The sequence below is a fragment of the Palaemon carinicauda genome, chromosome 3 (genome assembly GCF_036898095.1).
Source record: "Palaemon carinicauda isolate YSFRI2023 chromosome 3, ASM3689809v2, whole genome shotgun sequence".
Classification (NCBI taxonomy): Eukaryota; Metazoa; Arthropoda; class Malacostraca; order Decapoda; family Palaemonidae; genus Palaemon; species Palaemon carinicauda.
The window spans coordinates 113,377,025-113,399,691 of record NC_090727.1 but is presented as its reverse complement, the minus strand read 5'-3'; the positions used below and the strand labels follow the sequence as shown (position 1 = coordinate 113,399,691).

At 42.9% G+C, this 22,667-nt stretch overlaps 1 long non-coding RNA gene and 1 pseudogene across 1 annotated transcript in view; both read right to left on the bottom strand.

The window, feature by feature from the left end:
• The window catches only part of LOC137638411 (uncharacterized), a 45,709-nt gene extending 25,517 nt beyond the window's left edge, over nt 1-20,192 (bottom strand). The window contains exon 1 of the long non-coding RNA XR_011044138.1: nt 20,133-20,192. This is a non-coding gene — a long non-coding RNA (uncharacterized lncRNA). The remainder of the gene's footprint in view (nt 1-20,132) is intronic.
• LOC137638923 (5S ribosomal RNA) lies at nt 8,105-8,223 on the bottom strand (annotated as a pseudogene).
• Nucleotides 20,193-22,667: the final 2,475 nt, after the last annotated feature.

Sequence of the window (22,667 nt, the reverse complement as noted above, 5' to 3'; positions counted from 1 at the left end):
AAAAGATTGCAGTTTCAAGATGGCTTACTCCGTTCTAAGAGGAGACGTAAAAGCCCCCCCAAAAAAACTGACTCTGAATCACCATCCTTAAATAAAGTATTTTTTGTGATGGTGTCAGAAGATCTAACGGAAGTAGTGACGTTGTGTTTATCAGGATACATCTCTTCAAGGTCCTGACTCCTGGCGTCAAGGAAACCCAGATCACCGCCTATGTCGCCGCGTTGTACTAAGGCTAGACGCTCGATAAAAACTTTCGTGATCAAAGAGATCGGAACTAAGGCGTCCTTGATCTCGACATTCGATTCTACTAGTGTCATCACGAAGTCCGAGGTTCTCATGTTCAAGGTCATGCCTCCTGCTAAATCTTCAACGCCGAGCGTCCTGAAAGACGTGGCGCCGATCGTCCTGTAAGACGTGGCGCCGATCGTCCTGTAAGACGTGGCGCCGATCGTCCTGTAAGACGTGGCGCCGAGCGTCCTGTAAGACGTGGCGCCGAGCGTCCTGTAAGACGTGGCGCCGAGCGTCCTGTAAGACGTGGCGCCGAGCGTCCTGTAAGACGTGGCGCCGAGCGTCCTGTAAGACGTGGCGCCGAGCGTCCTGTAAGACGTGGCGCCGAGCGTCCTGTAAGACGTGGCGCCGAGCGTCCTGTAAGACGTGGCGCCGAGCGTCCTGTAAGACGTGGCGCCGAGCGTCCTGGAAGGTGTGGCGCCGAGCGTCCTGTAAGACGTGGCGCCGAGAGGTTAACAGAGCAAGACGCTGAACGTCCTATAAGACATGGTGCTAAGCGTCCTGGTGTCAGAAGAGACTCGTCTTGTTGACAGGAATACCCAATTCTTCTGATAGGTTCAAAGTTATCTGAAAATCCTTATTGAAGATCGTAAGAAAGAGCTCTGATAAGTCAATCGTCCAGATACAGGGAGGCTCTAAATAAAGTTTAATTGCAAAACCTGCCTCTTATACTCCTCTCTAGATCTGGGAGAGAGATCTATTGGAGCTAAAACTAAAGGAGGTTTCCCTATGAAAGGAAATTGTAATCCTCCTTCAAAAGATGTACTGAGCAAAGGTCTGCTCCCCTCTTCTCCCAAGATTGCCAGAGGTTATGTAGTCTGGCTCTACTGCCTGAAGGCGAAAACAGTCAGACGTTGACATGAGACTTTTAAAAGTTCATGATTTTGATGTCTCCATGGAGAACTTTTACTTCTGAACGAAGGTATTGAGAGCAGTTACATCCAGGACTGGACAAAAGCCTCCCTCTCCCAAAAGAGACATTTGATGTTGCAAAGTCTGGTTTGCAGAGGGGTCTTACCGGAGTAACTAACAAAGGAGGTTTCACTAGGAAAAAGATTTCGCATCCATCCTTTAGGAATAAAACAGACCTCAAAGTTATCCTGCCCCATTGCTTGGATTCCTTAAGACTCTCGGCGATCCACCCAGGGTGCTGTAAAAATCTCTGTGGGGCTGCCACAAGGTCCTCGACCTTAACGTGGCTGGACCTCCACCCTTGCTATCCTGGAATACCGGATAAGGAAGCTGGCTTCATAGGTTTATATGCCTCATTTACCTGCATTCCTTGAGAGACCCAGCAATCCACCCAGGGGGCTGTAACAATCTGTGGGGCTGCCACAAGGTCCTTGACCTTAACATGGCTAGACCTCCACCCTATATGACATATCTGTTTTAGACGTTAATAGTTTATATAGGACATATCTGTTTTGACGTTATTGTTTTAAGAACGATTTATTGTTATATTCTCATCATTTATTTATCTCCTTATTTCCTTTCCTCACTGGGCTATTTTTTTCCTATTGGAGCCCTTGGGCTTAAAGCATCTTGTTTTGAGCCCTTGGGCTTAAAGCATCTTGCTTTTCCAACTAGAGATGTAGCTTGGCTAGAGATAATAAAAATAATCTCGTACCCAGATACAAGATCTAGAGGCCAGGTTATTCAAAGGAAAAAAGAAAGCTGTCTTTCCTTGGTCCTTCTGAGACTCCAACCAGTCTCCCATCATCCTTAACCCTGGATAGGTATGCTACTCGGACACCCCTTTAAGGGTATACTCGGTCGGGAACGACCCCGACTCAGAAAAAAATTCAGGAAAAATCTAGTTATGCATCAATCTGTATTGTTTGACTTGCTAAAAATACTTCAAAGAATGCTAAAAATTACTGAAAATATAAATGATACCCATCTACAAAATAACTATTTATTGGAAATATATCAAAAATTTAAGTATACAAAAAAAAGACTTGACGTAAATATTCACAAAAAATAGAAATATACATATACACATAAATCCCTTTAGGGACACCTTCTTAGATGGCAAAGCAACAGCGTGTAATTGCTGGAAATGAGTTGGACCCATAGAAGTCAAGATCTGAAATGAGAAAAAAAGGGTAAATTTTTTTGGCCAAAAAAATGTCCAAATTTCATGAATTTTTTTGGGTACCCAAATGAAATAGGAAGAGGCTAATTTTTTTTATAGAATAAACTCATATTATCCTAGAACAGAAATACATAATAAAATGTGCACTAAGATGTAATTTACTGTTATAACAGGGGCGAAATCTAAAGGTCATTTTTTGACGGCCTAGTTCACAATGTAAATTTCTTATGAAAATCATTGTATCTCCTATAAAATATGATATTCATGCATTAAATTATACCAAAATATCACGAATTCTATACAGAACAAGAATATATAGAGATATGCCAACTTACCTTTCAGGTATGTCAACAAAATGGCCGCAGACCGCAACAACTCTTACAGCCCAATCTACCACTTGAAATGAAGAATGGGGTTGCAAGCTCCATATTATCATCAACATCTCTTTTTAACTCCATTAGAAGTGTGTTGATGACATCCATGCCGAGGGAATACTGTCTGCTGGCCATTATTGAAGATAAATTCAAAATAAATAGAAAAAAAATCAAATTTGCAAAAAACCTAAAAAAATCAGAAATTAGCATTTGAGGGAAAATGGACCTCATGGCAATATATGGCATCTAAGCCAAAACCAATGTCATGCAAGTGGTAGACACACCATCCACCCACACTTTCCAACTATAAAGAACCAAACAAGTATTAACACTGTTCGACAATTTATAATTATGTAATAACTTTGCTGTTTGATCACTTACCCCTATAAAGGTATGTAGGGTCGAGGTCAACCCCTGGGGGGGTAAGAAAACGGGGAAGGAGGGAAGTTAGACGAAAATCAGTCCTAAAGCAGACAATGGCATGTAAGACTAGTCACCCCTTGCAGGTCGATCACTTCCATATTCGAGACAGCTGATGATTTATGGGGAAAAAACAGGTTTTGAAAATGCTGTAGGGGTCGCAAACGACCCATCATACCTTTCCAGGGTTAAAGCTCCATTGATGACCATGTGTAAATTCAGAGGGTGGCGAACGTGGAGCAACAGGCATAAAATAATTTGGAAACTAATCATAAAAACTTTCATGAATTTTTAAATCAACTGAAGGACGAAAGGAATAAGGATCTTTTCCTTCTAATAATCACAAATTCAACAGGAGAAAAGTGATCACCAATGTCTTCCTCTGACAAAGATCTTGAAAGATCCTGAAAGACGAGGCGCCGAGCGTCCTGAAGACGAGGCGCCGATCGTCCTGAAAGACGAGGCGCCGATCGTCCTGAAAGACGTGGCGCCGATCGTCCTGAAAGACGTGGCGCCGATCGTCCTGAAAGACGTGGCGCCGATCGTCCTGAAAGACGTGGCGCCGATCGTCCTGAAAGACGTGGCGCCGATCGTCCTGAAAGACGTGGCGCCGATCGTCCTGAAAGACGTGGCGCCGATCGTCCTGAAAGACGTGGCGCCGATTGTACTGAAAGACTTGGCGCTGAGCGTCCTGAAAGACTTAACGCCGAGCGTAAAATGATCTTCATTACGCCACTCGGCGCGTTCGGTTCATCAGAGGGTTCTCATGGCCGACTGGCGCTCTGGGACAAAAACCTTTTCTATGTTGGTTCGTAAGCATTATAGTATTGCTATTATCAGCAAATGTGATGCAATGCAAGACTTTAACAGCAATGTTAGTTGCTAGCTTAACGTCCAACGCTCTTTGCTTTCCCATGGCAAGGGCGAGCGTTCCTGGGAACGTCAACAGGAACGCTCGAGAGGACGTATGCTCGTGAGCTAACGCCTCTCGTTTCCTTTAGCCAATCGACAATTCTTCTCCCAGGGGTTGGGGAGCTTGGAAGAGGTCTAAGGCTAGGAAAAAGCGTCCACTGTGCTGAATAAATTCACTGCCCTAATTCAGCACTGAAACTTGCACTTTTAAACTTACACAAAAGACCATAATTAGTCCTGCCCATTGTAAGAGATCTTTCTCTACTGCCAAGGGCTTGAATGAGAATGCAAAATTGTTTCTAGTTCTTGCTATATAAAATTGTTACAAAATATTTTTTATAAAATATTACACTGATATTTTCATTGTAAAATAAATGTTTGAACACACTTACCCGGTAGTTACATATAACTACCGGTAAAGATAAATGTTATACATACTCACCCGGTAGTTATATATAACTACCGGGAAAGTTACATGTTAAATGATTCAAATGAACAGATATAAGAACAACATATATATATATATGTAAACAACCCTTAATTCTTAAAGGTTCCCAAAAATAGTGATTTGTTATAATTAAAATGAACAGATATCGCAATAAAGTATATATATATATTATATATATATATATATATATATATATATATATATATATATATATATATGTAAACAACCCTTAAATCTTGAGGGTTTACAAAAATAGTGGATTGCTACACTTTACAATTGGAACATATGTGAATATACGAATAATACTAAAATCCCAACATCGAAAGAAAATAAACAACGATATCAAGAATTACTGGGACTGCATCGTATTTTCATGAGAACTGCACAGCGAAAATTATATTTTCATAATAAAATAAAATTTTTGAATATACTTAGCCGCTGGTTGTATAATGGCTAAGTCCCTGGACGCCTCGGCAGGAAATTCAAAATCTCTTGCACAACTTAGCGCAGATATGCCAGGTGTACCCCAGCGCCCTCGCAGTACCACAGGTAGAACTATACTCAACCAATTCAGATTTTCCATGCCCCATGGTCTCTAGAGGGGAGGAGGGTGGGTCTAAAACTTATATAACCAGCGGGTAAGTATATTCAAAAATTTATTTTATGAAAATATGACAAATTTGAAGATAATTTGTAATTTTCCTAACCATACAAACCTTAGCTATTTATATTGGATTTACCTTTTAGCGCAGCTGAAATGGCGAGCCATTAGAATTTAACGAGGGTGTATTACCCCCGCGCTAGTTAGCGGGGGGGTAGGGGAGTGGTAGCTAGCTACCCCTCCCCCCCCTCACACACAGGTGAATGCTCACTTTCACTTAGAGGTAGGACTTGTCTTGGGGGACAGGGCTGGCGGGCAAATATGTGTAAATAGCTAAGGTTAGTATGGTTAGGAAAAATAAAAATTATCTTCGAATTTGTCATTTGTTCCGTAACCGAAATACAAACCACGCTATTTACATTGGGTGACTTACCCCTTAGGTAGGGTGGAAAGTCCCCAGCCATACTGGCTTTGGCTTTACCCGGGGATTCAGAATCCGAGTGAGTCGCACTCGAGAAAAGGAGTCCCTGCACCTCACAAGTTCCTTGCTCCGCAAGGAACCGTGTGGCCTACATAAGCTTGTGTGTGAAGGAAGAAGTGTGACCCATCCTAGGCAGTTGACCTGGAGTTCCAGAAGGAACTCTGGGTTAGGACGTTCCCAATACCACCTCGTCAGGGTATGGCGGACGCGACAGTATTGACTCAATACTCGGAACACAAGGAAGCATGGTTTACCTGCAGAGGTTCGAGGTCAGCTATGCAGAGACCAGGATGCTGCTTCCCCGTAGAGGGGATGATGAAGAAAGAAGTCAGGGCCAGACATACTTCTTTCGTTCATGCAGACTAAAACCTGATAACAATGCCCTCAACCTTCTGCTACCTGTCCAAAAAGGAGCCTGAGGTTAGACCAGCTGTTGTGTAGCCACCACAGAGCGATAGAAAACGTATCGAAACTCCTGTGGGTCACGCCCTGCAGGAAGCGGGCTGCGAAGGTCATTAGACGCTTCCAGACTCCAGCTTGTAGCACCTGCGTCACAGAGTAGTATTACTCGAAGGCGAGGGACGTTGCGATGTATCCAACATCGTGCTGTAGGGCGACGTGACGGGGGAGGGTCTGGAGACAGGTCGAGATGAATGTCCTTGAGTCCGAGCTGAAGAGGTATACTGGTGTGACTCCCCCGTGTCCTCCTTGTGCTCCCAAATCGGCTGCAACTGAGGACAAACTGCAGCTGTTCCCAAAGCTAACCTCTCGATTCCTTTACTGGCAAGAAAGAGAAGGTCTTGGGACATCAGATACAGAATGGAGACTCGAAATCTTGAAGGAATTGGACCGAAGGGCCGGGACCCCAAGATTCTGAGTCTAGCCAACAACTCAGGAGCGAACCTGAATGTTGCCTTCCCCTCTTCCTTAGAAAGGGCGGAGTCGTACGAGACCAAGAAGATTGCTTACACACTGGCCGCGGCCAGAGTGAGCAGGAGACCCAAGACGGAATACAATACGAGGCCTGTCGTAAAGGGTCTTGAGAAGATCTCTTAAGGGACTAAAAAGTCCGAGCCATGCTCCAAGTTGGAGGTCTCACTCCGACTAAGGCAGGGACGATCGTAGCTTCGCATGAGCGAGGAAAGATCCAGCGGGCAGGAAAAAGTTATTCCTTTAAGCCTGAAGGTCAGGGAAAGGCTGAGTGACAGGCTTCATTGCCGAGAGCGGAAAGGAGTTTCCTCCCGCCGAAAGGCAATAAGACCGTTATTGCTGGAGAAGAGGCCTCAAGGGAAGAGGTATATCTCCCACGGCACCAACCACCGAAGACTCTTCACTTCGCCTGGAAGACCCCTGCGGATGACTATTGCAGATGACGCGACCTCCATCCCGCGACTGTAGCGGGTTGTCTCTTCTTGAGGAGGAGGCGTAGTGTCTCCAGGCATGAAGCCGAAGCGACGCCCCGGTTCGTGAAAGATGTTGCAGTGTGGTTGTTTGAGTAGTCTGTGCCGTGGGAGAAGTTCTCCCGGGAGTTCCGTCAGGGGAAGCAGAAGGTCCAGAAACCGTTCTGCGCATAGTCCCAGTGGAGCTCTCCCATTGAAAGGTTGACAGACAACCTGGTCTTGTTGAGACCCATTGTCCACAGACAAAAAGGAGGGAAGACGCAGGCGTCGAAGTTGTCCCACCATCACCGGAATGCATCTTGCCAGAGTCTCGGGGTCTGAGACTGGGGGGAAGAACAGCGGAAGCTTGAGGTTCCAAGCTGTCGCGATCAGGTCCCCCAGGCCAGGACTTGCTGGTTACTCAAGGCCAAAGACCCCCAGGTACACTCTCTCTACGAGGCTCTGCTCGGATAGTCGGAGAGAACATTCCTCTGCCTGGAATGAGAGAGCCGATGGTGGTATTGAGAGTATATCTCAATCATCTCGGTATTTCTACTGCAAGATGTGAAGGTGTGAAAATGCGTCCCCTGCTGGTTAGAACACGCCAGAATCATGAAGTCGACGCGCACGGAGCGACTCGGCAGGAGCTGTGGGATCTGTAGAGGGGCCAGACTAAGGCCCCTAAGCCTGCCTGAATGATGGAGAGGTATCCTTCAGGTCCTGACCATAGGCCTGGACCGGAACATGCCCTCCCCCCCTTTTCTTTGACGAGTCCGAGAACAGCATAAAAAATGTGGGGAAAGGACGAGAATATCCACTCCCATCAAGAGGTTCCATAGGTCAACACCCATTGCAGGTCTAATAGTTCTGCTGGTCCCATAGGGGCCAGGAAGTCCGGTTAATCGTTGCCTGAAACCACCGGAACTTGGACCGCCCCACATGGAACTTATCCTGAGGCGACCGTTCGGAACTATAGACGGGTCAATGAGGAAAGGAGAACTAGGAAACGTTCCAAGGTAGGGCTGAAAGCTCTGCTTGACTGAGAACAGGTACTGCGACTCTCCCCAGCCTTGCCACAGTCAACTGAAGGGAAGGCTCAGAGGAGGTGGCAACAGAATCTGGCGTCCCCAGGTGGTCACCCATCCAAGTACCGACCAGAACCGACGTTGCTTAACCTCGCTGGACGGACGAGAAGTGGGGTTTCCAACGTGGTAAGGCCGTTGACTCAATATCATGGCCAGATACTCCAGATGTTGAGGCAGAAGAAGAGAAGGCTCCTAGCAAAATACCATGAACCCACACTCATGGTAAGCATCCGGAAGCTTGTCCCCGGCGCTGAAGAAGTCGAACCCGAGCCTACCGGAGTTGACCAGCCCTCCAAAAAGCGAAGGAGGCGGAAGCCTGCACCTGAGCGGCCATGAGGAAAGCAGGGACAGTTCTCTGGGGAAAAAAAAAACCTGCGATGCCACGGCGGGATCACCACACTGTATCATAAGCAGGAATACCTGCAGTCTAGGCTGAATTCCACGAGCTCCCTGGAAGATGGATGGAATGAAAACTGAAAGTACCCGTCTTTCCACTCCAGGGTTTAAGGAGTCCTGTTGCCTCGTTACCAGTCTGATCGATTATGCTGTTCTACGCTGGACGAAGTTTGTTCGACAAACTTGATCAGGGCTGAGAGGTCGACTACGGAACTCCCGTCTCAGATACTTCCTTACAAGAAAGGATCGACTGAAGAAGCCGGGGGTGAAGCCGTCGATGATCCTATGGAGGACCTTCTCCTAAGGTATGGATCATTCTGCCCAAACGGGCAACTCTTGCCGACCCTATGGCATAGAGGTTCAGAGACACTGAATTCGCTGATAGAGACGGCAGGCGCGATATCCTTGGCTGATCACAGAGATCGTGCGGGAATGGGCATCGGGAAGCTGTCATCCGGATGAGTAACCTTAAGCATCCTCCCAGCGTGAAACCTGCAATCCTAGAGTTCGTGAACTCTGCCGCTCCCTTTAGGACTATGCCCCCCCCCCCGGGGGAGCCTCCCGTGCCATCTGTTCCTGACAGGAGGAAACTGCAATTGGACATCTTGTCTTAGTTGTCGTAGCCGATAACTTAGGCCGACGTGGTTGAAAGAAAAAGTCGCTGGAGCCCTGCAGAGTCTGGAAGAAAGCGCCTTGGAGGATTGAAAACGGAAGTCGACTTCCTCCGCACAGCCGCTGTCTAAGTCTCTGTCCTTGGGCACAAACAAACTCTTCTCAAGGATGGCCCTAGCTCTGGCACTCTTCAGACCCCGAGACCAGGGCAGAGCCACACTGGACTTCGGGGCCTTCCGAACGTCAAACACTTCATCCAAGATCGTGTCTTTGCCTTCACGGGGGCGATGACTGGATCCATAAGCCCGTTAAGTTGCCTTATCAGGCTTAGGACCTGCCAGAAGGCATGTTCGGAATCCTGCTGTTCTCCTCCCTGCGGGTTGGTAGCTAAGTCTCCTGCCCCAGGGATCTCTTCCTGGGGTGAAACGTGGACATTCCCCCGGGTAGTCATGGGTTCTTGGCGAATCCTTGAAGAGGATTTTGGGACGGTCTTGGAGTCCTTGGATTCCCTCCTGGGAGGGATACAGGATACCAACAAAGAGGTTTGAGGGGCCCCTTCCTCACGAGATGACTCTCCTCCATGAAGCGAAATCTCCCCCCTTGGTGCCGAGGGGAAGACTACCGCCCCACTGGACTCACCTGAGGACGGAAAGGCCTCGTCCACGGGAGAAGGAGAAAGCCCTCGAGCAGGAGAAGGGGCCTTCGCGACCGACCTCTTGGGAACCAACTTCGCCCTGGGGGAAGTCACCACGAAGTCCACTCCTCTCTTTCTCTTCAGCGTAGGAGAGACAGCCGTTGGTTTGCTACCCTGGTCGGCGAGTGCTGGTTTCATAACCTTCACTAACGCCCACGCCAGAGGACCAAACCAAGTCTGTTGCTCCAAGGACACAGAGTCCGAAATCCTCGCTAAGGGGAAAGGGATCGGGCGGTCCTTTGGAGTGGACACCACAGTACCTGCCTGAAAAGAAGGTGGGGAAGAATGATGTACTAACCTCTCCTCAGTAGTATCCTTGTCCTGCACTACCAACCTGTGTTTGGGTGGAGGCGATCCCGAGCGTTGTCTAGGAACACGCGTTCCTGCTGCTACCCCCGGCTGCAGAATTTGCCGCGAACGATGGTCGCGCGGGCGAATGGTCGCACGGGCGCGAGGGTGGGCTGGTGAATGAGCGCGTGTCCAAGGCGGCGAACGCAAGCGTTGGCGCTATGGCGAGGAAATGCGCTGCCGCGTGGGTGCGGAAGACCGCTGGCGATGTGGATCAACAGGAGATCGGTGGTGAGCTGGTGAGCGCTGACGCGCAGGTAGGCAATGGCGCGTTGTGGCATGGTGACGCGTTGGCGAGCGATAGCAAGCAGCATGCGCCGGTGAGCGATCGCGCGATGGCGAGCTAGTAGCCGGCTAACCATGTCCCTTCAGAACCTCCGGGTGACGAAGCGTTGGAGAACGTTGGCGCGCAGGCTGTAACACACGCGGGAGGTCCGGAGATCGCCGAGAAACAGGTGATCGCTGACGCGTAGAACGCTGGTGAATAGGCGATACCAAAATCGCCTGTGCGCGCTGACGAGCAGGTGAACGCTGGCGCGTACGCGATCGTTGACGCGTGGGAGAACGCTGGCGAATAGGCGATACTAAAATCACCTGTGCACGCTGGCGAGCAGGTGATCGCTGGCGCGTAGGTGATCGCTGGCGAGCAGGAGGTCGACGCGTGAGATCCTGTGAAGGGACAGGTGGCGCAGCGCGTTCACGAGCAGGAACAGGAAGAACGCAGGCGCGTTGGCGAACATGTGCTTGACACACGCGCTGAACATGTTGCGTAGCCAAAGGATCAGAAGACTGATGGCAAGCAGGGAGCTCAGCAGGAACTGTAGGATGGTCAGAGACCGCAGGGCGATGATCCTCAAATGAGCGCTGACGCTCAGAAGAGAGCTGACGAGCAGGGCGAACATCAGGAGCGCGCCGACGAGCAGGAGAGAGTTGGCGAACAGGAGAGCGCTGATGAGCAGGAGCGCCCCTGTGCGCTAACACTGAGCAGGAGCAGGCCAGAAGACCGTTGCCTGTCCGCCGGGAGACTGATGTCCGTCGGAAGATCGTTGTCCGTCGGGAAGACCGTTGCCCGTCAGACTGCTGTCCATCTGCATCAGGGCGGATGAAGGAGTTGTAGGCTGCAAATGTAGATTCAAAAAGGCGCCTCTTAGCCCCCTTATAGGGAGATGAGAGGCCCTTACGACGAGGCGGACGGTGAGCCTTACGGCGAAGGAGGCCAACAGCAACAGCAGCAGAAGAATCCTCCGAAGAGGAGTCTCTATGAGTGTACTCTCTCGCGAACGAAAGAGAAACACTTCGTAGAAGAGACTGGTCAGCCAGTGACCTAAAAGGAGCAATCCTCCAAAGAGGGGCTCCTGCAGTTGCCCAGACGCTTGAGCGAAACTGCAGGTGTGACCGTTCAGCACCAAGAGCATAGTCGCACGAAAAAAAGGCAAGAGAAGAACCCCCCAAAAGGGGAAAAACTCAAGCCTGGACAGGAAAAACTTCCCTCGGAAGGAAAGTTACCCACCCAAGGAGGCAAGCCTCCCGAGTTCTAAAATGAACTGGAGAGCTGTCAATCGTCACGGGAGTACTTCCAGTAGGAGGAGACACGCCCCTGACGAAAATCCAAAGGGGAGGCAGCAACAGCCGAATCCCCAGGCCTCCACAAGACAGCTCACACCGTAGCCATATTACAGAAACGAACTAGATTGGTAACTGTAAAAAAAATAAAAACAAAAAACATTAGTACACAATCATTCCCCGGGAAGGCTCCGAAGAGGAATCCCGAGGGAAAGGAAACAAGAATTACACAACAGGCACGTGCCCTCACAACCACTTACACTCACGGAAGGAGAGCTGTAACCAAAACAGAAATATAACAATTATAATTATGAAACTATGTAATTATTTAATTTAAAAATGAATGAACACTAAAGAAAGAACGAAAACCCCAAAAGGAATCATTCTACAAGCTGAAAAAAAAAACAACTACAATTAAATTCATAAACTAATTGAGACAAAACGTACGGCGTAGCAAACCCCCCCCCACACGGGAAGGAAGCTACAAGGGCGTAGTAAAATGTAGTAAAAGGGTGAACGACCTGAAGAGAGAGAGAGAGAGAGAGAGAGAGAGAGAGAGAAGACCGAAGTCAAACTCGATCGCAACCCATAAAATTACGCCGTGGTGGCCTAACTGCCGAGGACTCCACGGAGATATCGTACACTACACACACAACTCTGAAAAGGAAACTTACTGATTTCTATACTCAAATATATATACAAACATGAAAACATGTTTACATATATATTGAGAAAAGAAAAGTAAGCGATTCAGTAAAGACAAAACAAACAATGGCTGCCAAGCGAGGACCAAGACAGAGACGTCTGTCCCAGTCCGAGCCAAAAGTGAAAGTGAGCATTCACCTGTGTGTGAGGGGGGGGAGGGGTAGCCAGCTACCACTCCCCTCCCCCCCCCCCTAACTAGCGCGGGGGTAATACACCCTCGTTAAATTCTAATGGCTCGCCATTTCAGCTGCGCTAAAAGGTAAACCCAATGTAAATAGCGTGGTTTGTATTTCGGTTACGGAACAAATCATTTTCAAATATAAAACTTACCCGCTGGTTATACAATGGCTGATTGACACCCATTGGTGGCGGGTCAGAGACAGCTGTATAATTGGAAATTCACTTAAGAGTTACATAAACAAATTAGGCGGTTCTAACCTGATAAGGAAGCTGACGGCAATGCTCTGCCTCATTTTGTCTGCTATCCTTAGGAGATCCAGTGATCCACTCGGGCCTGATGATCTCTAGGAGCTGTCAAACGGTACAGCCACCTATAACATGACAGGACCTCAACTAATACCCTTGTTCCGGGCGCTCTCTAGGAACAAAATGACCACCTGACTAGGTCATAGCTCGCCAATCATAGGCGAAGAAAGGAGCAATACTTCATCATTCCATAGTGGAGAAAGAACGTCTTGGACTGCATCAACAATATCAATTGGCGGAACAGACGTCTAATGCACAAGGTCCGCATGAACCCCAGCTTACCGACCTTCCTTCTCCCAAGGGTTGGAACGCAAGGAAGAGATACAGGACTAGGGGCAAGGTGAACACGAACAAACACCTCCTCCAGAGCACTGCGCTATGTTTACAAGTCACTAACAAGAGCGGTTTAAAAACATAATACCTTAAATCATAAAAGATCTGCCCGTGGTGGGAAATATACTTTTACGTTCTATTCTCATAAAGGCCTTAATGCCCTTTCTGTTGATGCAGCTGCAAGCGCTGTATCAATCTCTACAGTAAGGTTCGTTATTTTCCTGAGAATGATTTAATGTTAATTTATTAATTTATTTTACCATTAATTACTAGGCCATCGTTCCCTAAAGGAGCCCTTTGGGTTAAAGCATCTTGCTTTCCCAACAAGGGTTGTAGCTGGCTTGCAATAAAAATAAAATAAAATAAATAGCGACACCATCAAATCAACTAGCGAAAACTCTGAAGTCGGAATGAGGAGCAGCAGGTGAAAAATATGAGGGAAACTCTTTAGAAAAATTCTCACGAGTTTCTGAAAGTTAATCCCTTCCTTTACAATCTCTATCCTAGGAAGAGAAGTCTTGATTCTTAAGAATCCACTCCTTATGATTCTGAATTCAGACCTCAATACTTTTTTAATTCTAGTTCTCACAACCAAGAGTTAGCCCAACAGGCCTTGGTCCGAGAATATAATATCTTTCTAGTTAAGATTTATTTCATAATATAGCGCCTGGAGCAACAATAACTTAACACTAGACGTTCATGGTCAGGTACTCTTCAAAGTCTATTGTCATAGGTGGCGAAGCGTCGACCCGGACGCTGAAGCGTCCACACAGATGCTGAAGCGCCCCCCACTAGCGCTGAAGCGTCCATACTGACGCTGAAGTGTCCATACTGACACTGAAGCGTCCACACTGACGCTGAAGAGTCCACACTGACGTGGCGCTTCGCTCTATTCCGTCGACATTCCGTTTCCGTTGCCGCACCATTCCGATGACGCTTCGCCGGCTCTGCTGCCTGGCGAACGTCGGCGCGTCTGTATAGACTGATACTAGGAGCTATGAGCAGTCAATTTCCGTTGAGCAGGAAATCAAAGTAAAGCATCCACTTTCCCCCACCATTGAACATTGCGGTTGGTAGGCCGCTTGTGCGACGAGTCCTCACCGTTAAAGACACGACGCCTGTGCGACCGTGTCAAAGACCGGAATCGAGACACCCAACCGCACTGTTAATGGCAGGCTGGAAAGACTGCATAAACGAAGATGCTGCTGTTTCATGCCTAACTACACAGATCAAGGATCAACCTTACGCGAAACTTATTAAGCATTAACTTCGTCGATCCATAGCGCTTGCCACTGTCGAGAGACGACACCCATTAGGCGGAGGTGGCGGCACTGCGTCTGCGCAGCATGAAACGTAACACACGCAGAACGAATCTAATTTTGTTTTCAGCTTAGCGCCTTTGAAAACACTAATACCTCGCTTTATCTATAGCGAGGGTGAGCGTTCTGGTGATCGACAGAAAAAGCTCGAGAGGACTACAGTTCGGGTCTTAAAAGACTGTAACGCCTGGCTACCCTCTCGATTCCTTTCGCCCTTCGACTTAACTTCTCCCCTGGGTCCGGGAGTTCGACAGAGGTCTAAGGCTAGGATAACGACAGGTCCGAATAGAAGCACTCTCCACTAAATAAAATTCACTGCACAATTTATCACTAAAAAATTTGCACTTTACTCTTTGGCACAAAGATAGTTTCATAATTACCTGAAAACCAAAGTATACACTCTCTCAAAGGAACTCCGTAGGGAGACTAATAATTCTGTCACTGGACAATTGTTTGAATGGGAATACAAAAGTACCGAATCCCACATAAATGTAACAAAATATTAAATATCAAATATTAAATATTACCTTGGTAGGTATAATATTTATAAAATAAAATAAACCCTTACATTAAGGAATTCCAATAAGAGATGAATCATCACTCTGTCAACTGGAACAATTACACTTAAAATAAAAACAATCTTAGTATTCCACTACGGAAACAACGATACATAGAATCGTGCGTAACATCGATTCGTATAAACATTAGAGAAATTTAACTTCCTTTAATTTCTGACTAAGGAAAAATACTGACAGGAACAATTAAATTCAAAATAAAATGTTCCTTTTATATAGTACAACTAAAAAACCTGAGAAGTAAGAAGAACGTACTATTCATAAAAATCTCTACGAAATATTGTAACAATACTGATAACTGCGTAACAACTGAACGCTAGTTAATCTTAGCAAACAGAAGATGATTACCTCAAGAAAACTATTAAAAGGATAAAATTTTCTTAGATTAATAATCCTTTAGTGAAATTTATAACTTAATATTTCAAAAGAAAGTATTCACTTATAATTCTTTGTAAAAGCAAGTCGGACTTATAGCCTACGCATAAGGCTGTGACGTCATCAATGGACGAGATGTTTACCTTTGGTCCTATGCTTTCGTGAGGTTTAAAAAAAGGGTCGATAAACCTTTAAATCTTACCTATTAAGTTATAAATACGTGATCACATTTCAAATAAAAGAATAAAGCGAAAGCCTAAACTCAAAAAACGTTAATACATCACCAAATAACGTCCAAACAGAGTAAAAAGCGAAAAAGAATTTCCAATTAAACCGACGGCCACGTCGGCAGAGAAAAATCTGAATTGGTTGAGTATAGTTCTACCTGTGGTAGCGCGAGGGCACTCGGGTACACCTGGCATATCTGCGCTAAGTTGCACAGAGATTTTGAATTTCCTGCCGAGACGTCCAGGGACTTAGCCATTATATAACCAGCGGGTAAGTTTTATATTTAAAAATTAACAGTATGCTAGTTCTATTTAATCTTTGAAAATAGATCAATGATTTAAACGAACGAATACTAAAAAGACAAATATTTTCTTAAAGATTAATATAATCTTTTTATATTAAAAGTTAAATTATTATTGTAAGCTAGACTTCCTTTTCATTCTTTACAAGAAAAGCAAAGAAAAGAATTATGCAACATATTATGTAGTACTATGTAGCTTACGTCACACGATTGTGACGTCATAGAGATGGTGGAACGATCTCCGCCATCATGTTTAAAGAGTAGGGTGGTAAGTTTTACAGTAGGGGGAAACAACTCCCATTCCTACCTCTGTTAAGATACAAACGTAGTTAAAGCACTAACACCCAGTAAAAATAAAATCCTACCAGCGAAGGCTAAAAATAAATTGTACATCACCAAGATAACTGTAATACTGTATACAGGTTACAGCGAGTGAAAAATCCAACATCTTGCCGTTAGCGCCGGCAGAGAAGATATGAGGAATAATGGAATAGTTCCTAGGTACCTCGCTAGGGCGCACAGGTGGTACACCTGGCTATCCAATCGGCGATTGGCGCGAGTTTTTGAAATTTCTGCCGTGACGTCAGAGACGTAAGCTATATATATAACTACCAGGTAAGTCTTGTTTAAAAAAGGTTTGTATAGTGTGTTGTAACAAAGATAAAATTACACTAAATTTCAAAATAGATTGAATTACCCTTTGGGAGACTTCTTCCTGCAATAGTAGTTATACTGGAACTAAAGTGGAAGGGCAACAAAATGGCTTGTAAAACAACATCCATTCACTTAAGCATAAATATTTTTCAACTCCTAATTGGCCAAATAGCCAGCTAATATTTGCATCATACAAAAACCTGAAAGTTGCTTAAAGCAAATGCAAGCAAAAGTAAACAATGGACTTAAAAAAGGAATTTGTGTTCACATTTTAGTCGATTGATACGTAAGTTCTTATGACCAAGCCGCCAAGCAGCATAATGCTTTAAAATATAAAACGTTGGGTAAATGTATAGGAGAGCTCCGCGGAAGATCTTGAAGAATTTAAACACCTACAATTCACTATTATATCATATAGAACGCTTATATAGTCAAAATATATGAGCAGCTTCTATTTAACGAAGATATTCGTGTGTATAGTTATGTTTCGCTTGGATTTTTTCTAAGTGTTTGTTTTTGTTTACTGTGTGATATCTTGGCTAAAATGAGCTGTTTCACCGCCTTACTGCGTATGGCAGACTAGTTCTCAATGCTATTCTAACCAATAACAGGTGTTTTCTTGACGTCACACTGTTTGAAAACCAATCATGGCGGTTTTTACAAATCTAGCCAATGCTGACACTTATTACTTTACTTATCCCTGCTATTTTTCCACCAGTTACCACAGTTTACGTGAAGTTCCGCGGAGGAATATTTTTGCACGTCTCGGATCTCCCTTCAAACTGAAAAGCTCATTTTGCCGTGAAGTATGGAGCAATTAGCAGGACCTTCATCCCGTTCCGACTGTGTCACTTGTGACAATTGCTTTATTTCTTATGGGGATTTTTGTGTACATTATTCAGGGAAAGTTGATTTGCTAATTGCATTTGCTCAACGTCATGGTTTGATTTTGGCAGAGAAAAAGTGCCCTAATTGTGAAAATGTGTGCCGTATAGATTACAACAAATTAGCATTCCGGTGTGATCGTAGTGTGGTTACTCGTGGGAAAAGGAAGAGGAGGTGCAATTTTTTCGTGTCTTGTTTCAAAGGTACATGGTTTGGAAACGCAAAGTTAGATATTGAGACTAATTTGAAGTTTGTGTTCCGTTTTTTGCAAAAGGCGTTTTCATTTGAATTTGTTTCGTTTGAACTGAAACTCAATGTGGCCTTAAGGGGGGTTCGCAGGGGGGGCGGAGACAGTAAATCGTGTTTGAACATATGAGGCAGTCCCATTTTTTCTTTATATAATAGGCAGTAATGCTTTGAAAGGGTTGTCTCAAACTTTATGTCTTATGTCTAGACCATGCTTTTAGATGTATATGTTGTACAGTAGTTTAATGGAAGTTCTCATCACGATGGACCCATCTAACTTGATTCAACTTGTATTTTCTTAGATGTCACTAGATGGAAGAGGCGAGTTCAGGCTTGCCAGGTCAAGCTCTGGTGCCTACATTAAGACAATCCCTATTATTCTCGAAGTACTCATATACAAGATCGATTTAGTTTTTGCAATATTACATAATTAGCAATGAATGTTGATGTAAAAGATATCTAAAAATTCATGGACCATCTCCCGTTCCTCAATGGGGCATTGCATTCAATGTGTGCACAACCCTAGCTTAAAATTCCAATTTCTCATGCGGGTCTTCCAAAATGTGGGAGTTGTGATGCATACTAAGACTTATTTGGTGGTTCAGGCCTATTTACAAGATTTCATGACTATTCTTTTTTTTTTAAGAACCTAACGGGAGACGGTAAAATTATACAACAGTGCAATAAATGGTTAGTAAAAAAATAAGACAGGTTTTAAAAGTATTTTTTGGTGTTTTGAGAGTTTTTGATAATGATCCCGGAGGGTTGACGACCATAAGTGAAATGCTATGGCTTTGCACAAGGTATCGTCATTAATTACGTTCGAAACACCTTAAAATATACAGTGAACTAGTCTAATTGTATTGATATTTGAACTAACTTTTTAAAACTTAGTTGCCATCAGTCATAAAAAAAGTCATAAAGAAAAAAAAGTTACAGTAGTCACAACCGAGTACTGTATAATAAACACACTGGAGCTATTGTTTGCCAAGACTTCCGGATGCATAGAAAACGGAATTTTTCCATCTTATTTTCTAGGTAGTCATTCATAGCATTGATCTATCTACAAATACCTCCTTAAATTAAATATGATAATTTGCTGATTTTTGCTCTGCCATATCCTCTTTTCGCTCACGATTAAACATTTATCTCATTGCTCCTATGTTCTGGCAAACGGAACATGCTTCGCTGTGTGTGTGTTAGGCTCGTGAATACACATTTAACAAAGGGGCGTGGTGTAGCTTCGCGCTGATGCCTCTGTTCGAACATGAAATTTGGTCTCATTTCCCATTATCAGACTAAATATAAACACATTCTTACCCTAACCTTATATTATTAAGATAAATACAATAAGAGCTATAATTATATCATATTCCAATATTGAAAACAAATAAATAGGTTTAAAATATAAAACGTTACGCTCTTTATTCTTTTCAAACAATAACTTGCAACAGACAGAAGCACCACCTGTCTAAGTGTTTTTCCTGAATTACCGGGTGGAAGGAGGCTCCTGTATGTGCTGACAAAAGCAGCAAAAAATGCATTTTTCTTATTAAAATCTGTAGCTTCGTTAATGGATGTTTCCGTTAGTAGTATATGGGATTCAAAATAGCGTATTGGCAAAAATCTATTCAATTATGCAAGTTTCACATTCCTAACTAATACTGCACTGTTCTATAATGAAACCTCTGGGAGAGGGGGGGGAGCTAATTAGGTAAGTACAATCATGCAAGCTACCAGAATTCTGATTTTGAAAAATTGTGGCACACCTCATTTAGCCACTTAAACAATCCAATCGGGTATTAGCAAAAACATTCTTCATATTTTTACCCTTTTCTACTAGTTGAGCGTCATATAAAAGGAAAGATACTAATCAATACTATTCAGTCCAAGCTATTTGAGACTAATCAAAATGGTCTATAACTTATAAAAAAAAACCTAGTGATGGTTTGTCGATGATTACCTCACATTATCCTAACAATCATAATTTCATTTCGTAATTGGAAATGAAAATATAATTACACAGAAAAACATTACTGAAGAATCCTTTAAATTGTTTCAAAGTTCTTTACCATATTAAATCCAATATACATTATACATATCACTTAGGCTTACAAAATACAAATGATTTGAACCTACGAATTTTTGCCATTGGTCAAATGTCTTGACATGACTGCCGACTCAAAACTGAGTAGGCTAAACCAAAGAGGTTTAAACCTACTTGGGCTAACCCACACTGCAAAGTACATGTCTAATCACTTTTTATTTTAAAATAACTCTATAGATACTTTGATATACCTGATCTGGAATCTAGATTACCGGTACTAACCTTTGTAAGAATGGGGAGAGGAATCCCTGATTTCGACCTCCTTTACAAATAGCTGGTTGTAATGGCGATTATGGGTTATGGCGATTGGCGGCCCATTGGAAGGCGGAACAATACATTTGGCAAGAACATTGGAACGTGGAAAATTGTTTTCTTCTTATTAAATCATTATATAATCTCATCTTTCTGTTTAATGTCATGATATGAAGATAGAACAAAAGATACTGTATTAAATACGCACTTAACTCCGCTGGTTTTACGATAAAAGGGATGAAATAACGTGAACTACTTTTCCGACTTATTCCAAGACTTTTTTTCGGATTTTCAGGCAAGCAAATAAATGCAAGGACACCTTCATAAAGAAATGCGCATATTCGCATACCCTCATACACTTACACACACACACACACACACACACACACACACACACACACACACACACACACACATATATATATATATATATATATATATATATATATATATATATATATATATATATATATATATATATATATATATATATATATATATATATATATATATACAAAGATGTCCTTTTATTAGTCCATTGAAGATAAATATACTAGAAATACCCATCAATATATAAGTTAAACGTTCGCAAACCATTTACTATCTCATCTACAATATATCTTGGAACGACATATAGGTGACAATCCACTTTCTAACAGGAAAATTGTACAACTCTTTCGAATTACTTTTGGAGAGATTGAATAAATAAACTTAGTTCCTATCAATATGGACCATTTGCGGTAATTTTCCTCAAAATAGGAGACCATAAGCTCATTCTTCAGGGGTTACTTGTTGACCTCTGGTAAGCCCATTCTCTCAAGTCTCAAATTTACGCTAGATATACCAAATAGCAATCATAAGCAAGACGGGATGAGTATCATCATCATTATTGTTATTATTATTATTATTATTATTATTATTATTATTATTATTATTATTATTATTATTATTATTATTATTATTATTATTACTTGCTAAGCTATAACCATTGTTGGGAAAGCAGGATGCTGCATTAGAAAAAATATTTTCGTCTGTATATTATTTTCTGGACAAATTTTACGCATTTGGCTTATTCAGTTATCGTCTCTGACACTTTATGCATCTTTCAGCATAATTATAACATACACATTTTGAATGTATAAACTAGAAAATAAAAGAATAAAAACATGAGTGTAATAAAAGTTCATTTACGAATACGATTTCGAATATAAAATGCATAATCTACGCCTAGGGAAATCACAGAAATTATTTTAGTTAAAGATATATATATATATATATATATATATATATATATATATATATATATATATATATATATATATATATATATATATATATATATATATATATACATATATATATGTTACACCCGATCTGTGAAATTGCCCATTTCATGAAGTGGGCTAACCACTTGCCCAATTCATGAACTGGGCAAGTGGTTTGCTCACTTCATGAAATGGACAAGTGGTTAGCCCAATTCATGAAATGGGCAATTTCACAGATTGGGTGTAACATATATACATTGAAGGCGACTACCTCAATGGGGCCAAAGTATTTCCCACAAGAATCCTCGTAATTTCTCAGCTTCTTCATATTCTCAAGATTGGTTGAAGAAACTGCGACTTTATTTTTCCTTTTTATTTATTCTGTTCACTACAGCACTGTTTCGACAAAAATGTCTTTATCAGGAGCTCATTGACATAAGTTTACAATTCCTTTATATATGTGGTTCAACGAAAACACCCTACACACATACTGTACACACACACACGCACACACACACACACGTATGTATATATATATATATATATATATATATATATATATATATATATATATATATATATATATATATATATGTGTGTGTGTGTGTGTGTGTGTGTGCATGTATGTATGTGTGTGTGTCTGTCTGTCTGTGTGTATAATCCCTCTCTGAGTGGGGCTTCCTTAACGTGATGAAAGAGTTTGTGCATCGCCATGATCAGCCAAGTTGTACTAGTGAGGGCTACCCATACTAGGTTGGTGTCCTGTGAGCGATCATACTTCTTTCTATCACCATCCTCAATCCGCGCTGGCTAACGTGGAGATGAAAATTACCTAATCTCAAATATAACTAAGGACATGTCTGAGCCTTTTGTCCTGCAGTGGACTAGAAACGGCTGTACATATATATATATATATATATATATATATATATATATATATATATATATATATATATATATATATGTATGTATGTATGTATATATACACATATATATATATATATATATATATATATATATATATATATATATATATATATATATATATATATATATACTGTATATATATATGCATATACATATCCTAATAAGCCATGTATGTTTTATACAATAATGTCTTTATTCTCTTAACGACCTCAGGATCAGAGTCCTAGGCGAAATCACACAAAGACAATTGCTTTTGGCCGGCTGGGAATCAAACCCTGGTCAAGGAAACTTACGTGAACAGTGACATACCACT